The sequence below is a fragment of the Crocodylus porosus genome, unplaced genomic scaffold (assembly GCF_001723895.1).
Source record: "Crocodylus porosus isolate Cpor-Errol unplaced genomic scaffold, CroPor_comp1, whole genome shotgun sequence".
Taxonomy (NCBI): Eukaryota; Metazoa; Chordata; order Crocodylia; family Crocodylidae; genus Crocodylus; species Crocodylus porosus.
In genome coordinates, this window is record NW_017728909.1 from 52,363,801 (window position 1) to 52,374,579 (window position 10,779).

At 45.1% G+C, this 10,779-nt stretch overlaps 1 protein-coding gene across 1 annotated transcript in view; it reads right to left on the bottom strand.

Moving 5' to 3' along the window:
• ANKRD34B (ankyrin repeat domain 34B) overlaps positions 1–9,895 on the bottom strand; it is a 15,039-nt gene extending 5,144 nt beyond the window's left edge. Inside the window, exon 1 of the mRNA XM_019532303.1 lies at positions 9,554–9,895. The gene's annotated coding sequence lies outside the window, so the exon portion shown is untranslated. The remainder of the gene's footprint in view (positions 1–9,553) is intronic.
• Between the last annotated feature and the right edge of the window lie 884 nt (positions 9,896–10,779).

Here is a 10,779-nt window from a genome sequence, read left to right on the forward strand (position 1 = left end):
TCTATAAACTCACTAGGGGGGACCAGAAGGGTTTGGGAGAAACCTTGTTTCCCCTAGCACCCCCTGGCATAACAAGGAGTAAAGGCCACAGTTGTTGGAGAGTAGGTTTACATTAGACATCTGCAAGAACTACTTCACAGTCAGGGTGGCTAGGATCTAGAACCAACTTCCTAGGGAAGTGGTGCTGGCTCCTACCCTGGGGGTCTTTAAGAGGGAAGCTTGATACCTACCTGGCTGGACTTATTTGAGCCCAGTTTTTCTCCGATCCATGTTGGGGGTCGGACTTGAAGATCTACAAGGTTCCTTCCAACCCTCCTTCTATGATTCTGTGACCCCTACCCAAAGACTTACCATGCTGAGCAAAATGGGCTCGCATGCCATACTTGGCACATGTGCCCCAGGGGTTGCCAACCCATGCCCTACAGACTTACCTCACCATGCCACCCTCTGCTTCTCCCCGTTACCTCAACCCCTGCTGCAGTTGCCCTGGCAGACAAACAGCCAACACCACCTGCCTGCACTACAGCAGGTGCAGCCCAGGGGCTGAGGTGAGTTGGGACAAGCAGGGCCCTGGAGCTGATCACATAACAGTGAATTTACCTCGCATATAATGAATTTGTGGTGTAAAAATATTCATCACATAAGAGCGAATTCATATATACCAAACCCACATAAATCATGGGAAGGAAACCTGTATATTTTCCTAAAATAAGATACTTTCAATATTCATCAACCCTGCACTTGCTTGCCAGCTTTTCTGCATCAGAACTCTCCTGCTTTATGAGAAATAGTCATCCATCGGTAGAGGGGAGAAAGATTGTGTTTCTCAGAATTTAAGCATGTCCCTGTCTGCTGTAGTTTCCACTTCAAGTGTTTAAATTTAAGTGGGCTAATTTTACTGTTTATGAGGGTGTTAAAATGGATCATTTTCTTGTAAAAAGAAAGTCTTCAGATTTAAAAGAAGCTAGTGCCCAGACAAATGTGCAACAAGTGTTGGAGCAGGAGGAATATGTTCCTAAAAGAAACCAAGCCTCAGTAGTGAAAGTACAAAATCTTCACAGGTTCATAAAGCACATAGCTATGATCCCAGTTATTTGGCTTTCAGGTTAACAACAAACAGAGATATACCTTCATTACCACTCTGTGTGATTTGTAATGAGACACTGTCTAATCACTGTATGAAGCCTTCCCTTCTGAGAAGGCACCGTCATACTAAACATCGTGATCTGATGGACAAATCAATAGATTTTTTTTCACAAGAAAACGTGAAAGTTTGAAAAAATCAAGTCCTGCTATGAAATCATACTCTGCGCTCCCTAAACAAGCTCTACAAGCTTCATTTGAAATCGCACACATGGTGGCAAAAATGAAGAAACCACATACCATTGCTAAGAACCTTGTGATTCCTACTGCTATCAGAATCGCTGCAATCATGTTTGGCAAAACAGAAGTAGATAAAATTAAAACCATCCCACATTCAAATGACACCATGACAGGAAGAATTGATGACATGGCAGAAGACATAATTAAACAAATTTCAGAAAAAGTCATCCAGAAAAAACAGTTTGCTTTACAGACTGATGAATCTACAGATGTGTCCAGGTATGCACAATTGATTATGTTTGTCAGATGCATTGATGATAAAGATGAGCAAGGAATACAGGAACAAATATATGGCTGCAAAGAATTGGACACAAAAACAACAGAAGAGGACATTTTTAAGATCTGAAATGAGCATATTGTAAAAAATAGATCGTCATCGGAGTGTTGTGCATCTGTGCACAGACAGAGCAGCAGCAATGGTAGGTTGACGAAGTGGTCTTGTTGCTCACTTAAAAGGTATAAATCCTTTAATCAAGTGGAACAATTGTATTATCCATAGGCAGGCATTGGCTGCAAAGTGACTTCATGAAGATTTAAACAGTGTGGTGGGAACGGCCATGAAAACAGTAAACTTCCTAAAAATACAGGCTTTGAATTCACGTCTTTTACAATCACTGTGCCGTGACATGGGAACTGAACATACTACTGTACTTCTTCACACTGAAGTTCAGTGGTTGTCACGTGGAAGGTTGTTGAATTGCCTGTTCAAGTTGAGAAATGAAGTTACTGTCTTTCTCAGAGAAATGAAATCTGAATTCTTACTGCACTTTGAAGATGAAGTATGGATTTGCAAATTAGCCTATCTTTGTGACATTTTTGATAAAATCACTTACTTGAACCTTCAGCTTTAGGGTTATAACACAAATATATTTACCTTGCATAAAAAGGTAAGAGCTTTTAGAAAAAAGTTGAGGTTCTGGAAATATCGAGCTTTGTGTGGAAATTTTGGTTCATTTCCACAGCTCTCAGAGTTCTGTGATGAAAATGAAATCCCTCTGAATGAAAGTGTGAAAGAAAATATTAAAGAACACTTGGTAAATTTGGAGTCAAACTTTGAATGTTATTACCCTAATGTTGAAGAGCATGAAGATCCACAGAAACTGGATTTTGAATCAATTTAATGACGGCACTATTGCACAAACAGGGATTCCAGAAAGCATGAAGGAAAAACTTTTGAGCTTTCCACAGACAGTACATTGCAAAGGATGCAAAGCATGGGATTGGGTGACATCCCTGCATTTTGGCAGAAAATGAAACAGGAATACCCACAGCTGAGGAACATGGCTGTCACAGAGCTGGTCCCATTTGCCTCAACAGCCAGTTTCTCACCCTTGACTGGGCTAAAAAGTAAAATAAAGTGTTTGTGCCTGGAAAATGATCTAATAGTAGCAAGAAGTAGTTTAAAACCAAGATTTGGAATGCTGATGTCATCCAAACAGGCCTAAGTTTCTCATTAAATCCAGCTCTTCCGAAAACTCATTTTTATTTTATTTTGATAAAACTAGCAAAAAGTCCAGTCCAATCCCTGATTTGTAGAACAGTTCTAGAGAGGCAGAGGATCAGTTCTAGTCATAAACAGACCTATGTTTAGAGTTTTATTAATAGAAATGTTTGAGTTATATATTGTTTTTACCGTTCTATAATGTGTATGATTCATGTGTTATTTTGTTTAAAAAACTGTTGTAAAATTCAATACAAAAGAATAAAACTTAAATTCTGAATTACTGCATGCCTGTTTATGTGTGTGCCTCCATGTCTGCCTGGATATGTGTGTGCCTCAGCATGTCGCTGCATGCATCTGCCTATGTCCTTGTGTCTTTTTATCTCTGAACTACAGATCCAAACACTCCCTTCACCCACTGCCAACACAGTACCTGCAAACTTACCTTTTTTAGAAAAAGAGCAGCTACAATCTTCCCTCCTCCTAAGGGTCATCCCCACAATTAGGGTTGCTACCTGCCCCCCCTCTCTCTTCACCATCCCCCTTCCCTGTCTCCCTCTCTCTCTCACCCTATATCCTTGTCTCTGTCTCACCTTCTTTCCCTGTCTCTCTCACCCCTTCCTCCTTTTAAAACTATGGCAAAAAATTTGACACGCTGCACACTGCGTTACACTTTAAATTCCTCAACGATAATTTGGGGGGCTGTGCATTGCACGACACTGGGTTAAGCCCTCCTAGCTTTGGCCAACATCACCTCTAGCCCAGGTACATTCTTGTGTTGTGCACTCCTGGTGTAAAAGATAGCAACCCTACCCACACCAGATCAGACGTGTCATATCACATGCCTTATATACACAGCCCTTCCTCAATATATGGCACACATTAGTCTATAATGTAAACAATATAATATATATATTATAAAATCCCCTGGAAAATTGAGTGTTGGGGTACTTATTAAAATTTTCAGAAGTTGGGGGGGTACTTGCTACTTAAAAGGTTAAGAAACACTGATCTAGTGCATTCCCTTAAACAAGTGCAGGCAGGGTATGCTGTTCTCCAACCATCCCAGACAAATGCTTATCTGAACTCCTCTTGATGAAGATGCAACAGCTTCTCTAGGGATATTTGAATCGTATACATTAATCCAGATGCATGCTAAACTGTCTCCAGTCCAACTCACTGTTTTGTGACAAGAAGAGAGAGATTCAGCATTCTTTTTTGAAAAAGATATCCTACAATATTCTGTATGCCAAAAAAGCAAAAACAAAGTGTTCGCCTCAAAGAATATTCACTTCTATGGAGAGGGCCACCACAAAATCAACTTCTCTCTTATGTTCCACAAAAACCCCATTTGAAGGAGTTAAATGGGCTGAAGATAATATAGGAAGCTTGTGATGGACCTCTGCAGAAGCATAAGTTTCCTTGTCAGTGATCACTGGTTAAGAACAGGGAGTGGGAGAGGAACATTCCACAGCACTGCTTTAGTTGACTTTCATTACTCAGTCTTACAGGTAAAAAATTTAAAACATAATTGTATTGAAATTACTTTAAGAAGCTATTCTACTGAACTGAAAGTACATGTTACACAGTGTGATTCAGTATTTTTTTTTAACCTTAATTCTCATTGATAGGTGAATCATTGTTTGGAAATGTGTAGTTTTGACGAATAATGCCCTCTAAAAAAACAGTGCAAGAAGAAAGGTTTTTAAGTGATGGAGTTTACTGTCTTTAAGAAAGGGGAAAAGGAGGACCCAAGGAGTTACAGACCACTCAGCCGCACCCCAGTCTCTAGAAAAATCATGGAGCAGATCCTCAAGGAATCCATTTCTGAGCACTTGGAGAAGAAGGTGATGAAGAATAGTCAGCATGGATTCACCAGGGGCAAGTCATCCCTGACCAACCCAATAGCCTTTTATGATGAGATGCCTGGCTCTGTGGATGCAGGGGGACTGGTGGATGTGGTATACCTTGACTTCAGCATGGCTTTTGATACAGTCTCCCCACAACATTCTTGCAGGCAAGCTAAGGAAGTACGGGCTAGATGAGTGGACGGTAAGGTAGATAGAAAACTAGCTGGAGCATCAGGCTCAGAGAGTGGCAATGGCTTGGTGTCTAGCTGGCAGCTGGTATCAAGTGGAGTGTCCCAGGGGTCAGTCCTGGGACCAGTTTTGTTCAATATTTTCATTGATGACTTGAAAGATGGCATAGAGTACAGTCTCAGCAAGTTTGCAAATTACACCAGGCTGCAGGGAGTAGTAGATATGCCAGAGGGTAGGGCTACAATTTGGAGTAACTTAGACAAATTGAAGGACTAGGCCAAAAGAAATCTCATGAGGTTCAACAAGGACAAGTGCAAAGTCCTGCACTTAGGATGGAACAGTCCCATGCACCAGTACAGGCTGGGGGGTGACTGGCTGGGCAGCAGCTCTGCAGAAAAGAACCTGGAGTTTACTGTGGACAATAAGTTGAATATAAGCCAGCAATGTGCCATTGTTGCCAAGAAGGCTAATACATCCTGGGCTGCGTCAGTAGGGGTATTGCCAGTAGGTCAAGGGACGTGATTATTCCTCTCTATTCAGCCCTGATGAGGCCATGTCAGGAGTATTGTGTTCAGTTTTGGGCCTCCTACTACAGAAAGGCGTGGCAAATTGGAGAGTTCAGTGGAGGAAAACAAAAATGGTGAGGGGGCTGGGGCATATGATTTATGAGAACAGGCTGAGGCAACTGAGTTTATTTCGTTTAGAGAAGACTGAGGGGGGATTTAATAGTGGCCTTCAACTATCTGAAGCAGGGCTCAAAAGAGGATGAAGCTAGACTATTCTCAGTGGTGGCAGATGGCAGAACAAGGAGCAATGGTTTCAAGTTGCAGCAAGGGGAGTTTAGGTTAGATATCAAGAAGAATTTTCTCACTAGGAGGGTAGTAAAGCACTGGAGTAGGTTACCCAGATGGGTGCTGAGGAGTAAGGGCACTCCTTAGCAGCCCCTGCTAGGCTTTTCCCACTCTCTGCTTGAGCAGAGGGTGTGTGGTTAGGCCTTGGCCTCAGCCAGCTTGTTGAGGTGGAGGTGGGGTTTAAACCCCTTCCCTGTCCCATACTCCTGGTAGGAGTGAAACAGCCCCTGCCATGCTTTATCCTGTTCCCCCCTTGAACAGAGTATGTGGGGGGGAGCTAAGGGGCGTGGCTGGGCCAGCTCACTGAGGCAGAGTGGGGGAAGAGGGTTTAAATCCTCTCTCTGGCCTGCATGGGACCCCAGCCTGTTTAAACCGCCCTTGCCCTCAGCAAGCTGCCCAGAGTCTAGCCATGCCCCCCAGCTCCCTGCTCAAATGGGGGAAAAGCCTGACAGAGGCTGCTTTGCCCCCACCAGGTAGACCTCAGCTGAGGTCCCATGTGGGCCAGGGAGGAAGTTTAAACTGCCCCCTTCTATAAGCCAGCCAAGGCTGGGACCTAGTCACAATCCCCAGCTCTGAGAAAGCCTGGCAAGGGCTGCTGCACCACCATGCAAGCAGACCCCAGCTGGGATCCAGTGCAGGCCAGGGAGGGAGTTTAAACCCCTCCTCCTTCCATAAGCCAGCTGAGGCTTAGATATCAGGAGGCACTACTTCACAGTCAGGGCAGCTAGGATCTGGAACCAACTTCCAAGAGAAGTGGTGCTGGCCCCTACCCTGGGGGTCTTTAAGAGGAGGTGAGACGAACACCTTGCTGGGGTCATTTGACCCCAGTAATATTTCCTGCCATGGCAGGGGGTCAGACTAGATGATCTACTCAGGTCCCTTCCGACCCTAGAAACTATGAAACCATGAGGCCAGGGTCTAGCCAAGACTCCTGCTCTGAAGAAAAGTCTGGCAGGAGCTGCTGCTCCCCTGCACTCCACCAAGGCAGACCCTGGCTGGGGTCCCATGTAGGCCAGAAAGGGGGTTTAAACCCCCCTCCCACCTGGCCTTAGTGAGCTGGCTGTGGCTGGGGACTAGCCTCTCCTCTTCCCCAACTCTCTGCTCAAGCGGATAGCAGGGAAAAGCTGCTGCTCGCACTTCTGCAGAGGCATGATTTGTGCATAGGGTGTGTACAGGCCATGGGCTTGGAGCTCCCCATGCTGCAGCCCTCCCCGCCAGGGCTTCCGTGGCCCAGCAGTTGGGACCCAGCACGGCAGGCCATAGTGAGGCGAGGAAACTCAGTGCCGCCACCACGGGCCCTGTGCCACCATGGCAAGGCACCCCCTGCCCACCAGGCAGCAGTTGGGGTGATGGTGTGGGATTGTATCCTTTGCTGCTGCTGGACAGGCAGGGGGTGTCTTGCTGTGCCAGTGCAGGGCTTCCAGTGGTGGCACTGAGCTTCTCCGTCTGGCCCCACGCTGCCCTGCTGTGCTGTGACTTGCCTACTGGGCCATGGAGGCCCCAAGAGGCGAGCAGCATGGAGTAGAGCCCCAAGCCCACAGTTGGGCAGCCTGCATCTGCACCCACCACGGGATCTGCTCCAGCCATGCCGCCCGTGGGGGAGGGGGAGCCGGGCTCCATGCTCTGCTCTGGTCTCAGCAGCCGCCACCTCCCACATACAGCAGCTGGGGCTCAGGTGCTGCTGCAGGGGGCTGCAGATCCAGGTCCCTGGCCCCATAGCCTAGGCCCCTAGGGGCCCCCTCTGGCAGGGGGCTATGAGTGGGGAATAAGGGGCACCAGCAGGGCCAAGGGTCTGTGAGTGGAGAGTGAGGGGCACTGGCATATCAGGGATGCTCAGTGCCACAAAGCAGTGCAGGGGATAACTGCAGCTAGACCCACATCCTTGTGAGTGAAGGGGGCAGGGGGATCTCTGATTTTTCATGATAAAAAAATCCAGAATCAAATGCCAAAATTTATAAGTATTTAGAATTTATTTTATTATAGTGACTGAGGCACTGGTAGCCTTCCAAATTCCTTTAAAATTGTAAATATGCCAATAAAACATGTGTGTCCAACTAATACATTATATACGTATATATATATATTAGTATATAGTGGTTGTTCATTTTAATCACCAAAAAATGCAGATTTTGGGGTTTTTAATCAGCGAATTTGTGATTTTATCAAAGAACTAAGATCCCTGTATGATACATCATTATGGACTGATGTTAAACATGTTGGAATAATATAATAATAATAACAACCCAAAGCTTGTTAATTGTTACTTTATGAATGTTGCAGGCATGCCAGCAGGAGTGATAAGATAATCAGTTGCAGACTGGTATCTAAACTGTGCCGATATCATTTCTCAGCTCATTACTACATGACTGACATTGTCTATGACCCATCCCAGACTGATCTTTAGATTGTCCACTGATATGTGGACTTTCAGTACAAATATAACGTAATTTAGGGAAAACGTTTTTTTTATAACAAAAATACATTTTATGTTCAGATGAACAAAATGATATGGTAACCATTTGTGTGTCCAGTTAAAATAACACCTTGAATTAAAGAAAACATTGTTTAAACTTGGAATCAGTGACCATATGATTCTAAAAAAATAGATGGGCACTTGGATAAATTTGACCACTCCTGAAACCAGACAGTTTATAGTAAATCTGTGACAATCACAGATCATGTTCTGACACAAGTTTTGCTGTCTATTACAGTCCAAAGATCTGATTAAAGTCTTTTAATTGTTGTTTTTTTTCCACCATATGAATCTTGCTAACTTGATTGAAAAGGACTACTAAATCTCTTGTAAATAGTACCTAACTGTTGGAAGAAATGCATGCAATTCTGTGTTTTGCTGTATATCACAGAAGTACAAATGAGCATGAGGCAAAAAAAAAAAAAATTAAGATAAATGATTATCCGGTATAAAGAAGTATTTAAAAAGGTAGCTCATTTTTCCTAAACAAAGGACTTTTGCTCCTTCCTAGTTAAAGCTAGATTTTCTGATCTCTGTTTCCTTCCACCCCATAGCAGGAATCTATTTTACAAATAGTCTGTCCTCTATTTTTAACTCAGAAAAATCAATTAGAGTGCAGAGGGCAGCCCTGGTATGTCATCCACTTGCCTGTTTCTTCCCCTCCTGAAAACAGAAAAGTAAAGGATATGGGGGAATAAAGATGGCCAGTTTGGATCAGTGCACATCCTTCATCCATCTTTTCCTTTCCTCAAATGAAGAGCAATACAGGTTAAGTGTGAGAAGCAGAGGGAAGAAAGAGGAAGGCAGAGAAAAGCAAAAACAAAAAGTACACTTTGCTTTTACTTTGAATTTATTGGGGGAAGGAAGCATACTGACCCTGTAAAAAATAAACAGCACTTTTTAAAGACTGGCATATAGTCATTTACCTTCATTCGCTCTCTTACATGCACAAAATATTAATCACATATATATATTTTACAGTGCCACTACCTCCTAGAGTGTGTGGAATTTATTTAAATAGTTGAAATTTACCATTACATCTCTTTCAGGTGACATTAGCCATTATTTCACATCTCTACCAACGATGTCTTTTTTAATTATTAGCATACCTATTTAAAGAATTAAAATTTTAATAATGAAATCTTTTTGTGATTGTTGTGCCCACTTTGACACAATAGGATTGACAATATAGTATATAAAGGAAAATTTCAGAAAATGATTTCTAGTTTCATACACAATCCTTCCAGACACTGAAAATAATCAGATATAAAGCATATTTTTGCTTCATAATTTGCTGCTGGGCCAGCAGCCACAGTAGTTCTGTTTCAGAAAATGATCAATAGTCGCTGTGGTTTGAGATCCTTACCTATAAGTGTGTTGTCTCATAGAAATTCCTTTGGTCGTTTCCGCCTTGGTAACCTTGGCGACTAAACCGTAGAAAGACAATCATTTTCTTTACATTTCCAATAATTCTCATAATCAATAAAGTTCTTTGCTGGCACAATTGAAGAAAACCTGCACTGGGGAGGAGAAGGAAAATGCTAAGAATATGCTGGTGGAATCCCACGCTGGGGATAGTACACTACAGGCACGAGCCAGAAGGGAGACCATACAGCAGGGGAGGCAACTGCTGGCATAGGTGCCAGAGCGCGGTACGCAAAGGCATTTTGCTTGGTACGCGCGCCTCAGGGTGGACGGTGGGAAGGAGGCAGGGACACAACTGGGATCGAGCCACCCCTGGCTGGCCAACATCTTCCAAGTGGAGGCGCGTGTGTTTTTGGGAGTGTTTTTGGCATTGCCGACCCCTGTTCTACAGTGTGGGACCTCCCTTCTGGGCTCTGCCTGGAGCCGACTGTCCTGGCTTTACCCTTGCTCCTTTTTCCAGACCACCTACACCAAGCCGGGGAAAAAAGGAGCTTCTCTTTAGAAGTCCACAGAGGATACAACGGGGAGATATAAAGGATTTAGAACAAGAAGCCTCTTTAAAGCCCTTTCACTGAAAAGGCTGGCCTCCGTGCTGCAACGGCAGAGGCTGCAACTTGCTCTTGAGCTTCAAAGAGACTAACAAAATAATTTTCCAAGAACAACATCCGACTAGCACGGATTCCAGCTTCCTTAACCCCAGTAACCTTTAGAGGCCGGCAGCTGCGAGCTAAGTGAACAAAACCAGGCAAAGTCTCCACACCTTGAAACCTCTTTTTTTTGGGGGGGTGGGGGGGGCGGCGTTGCTTTTCCAGCTTTGAGACCCCAGTGGCTCCAGCTGCCTCACTTCGCTGCAGCTCCCGGCCCGGGAGACGAGCGCAGGAGCTGCAGCTCGGCCCGGAGCGGGGGGAGGAGGCGGCTTGGGGCGCCGCAGCCCCTCAGCCCCGTGGGCACCCACCCGCACCGCGCGCACCTGGACGGGGCGGCCGCGCCAGGAGGACGTCCCAGGGCACCTGCTGCAACTTCGGGACGGGAAAGGGGCGCTGGGGCGCGGAGCGGGAAGGGGCAGCAGCGGCACCCCCGGCCTGGCCCGGCCGCTTCTTACCTGCGGGGCGGCGCGGTCCGGTCAGCGCTGGGGGCGGCGCTGGCGGCAGCAGCTCCCGCGCGTGC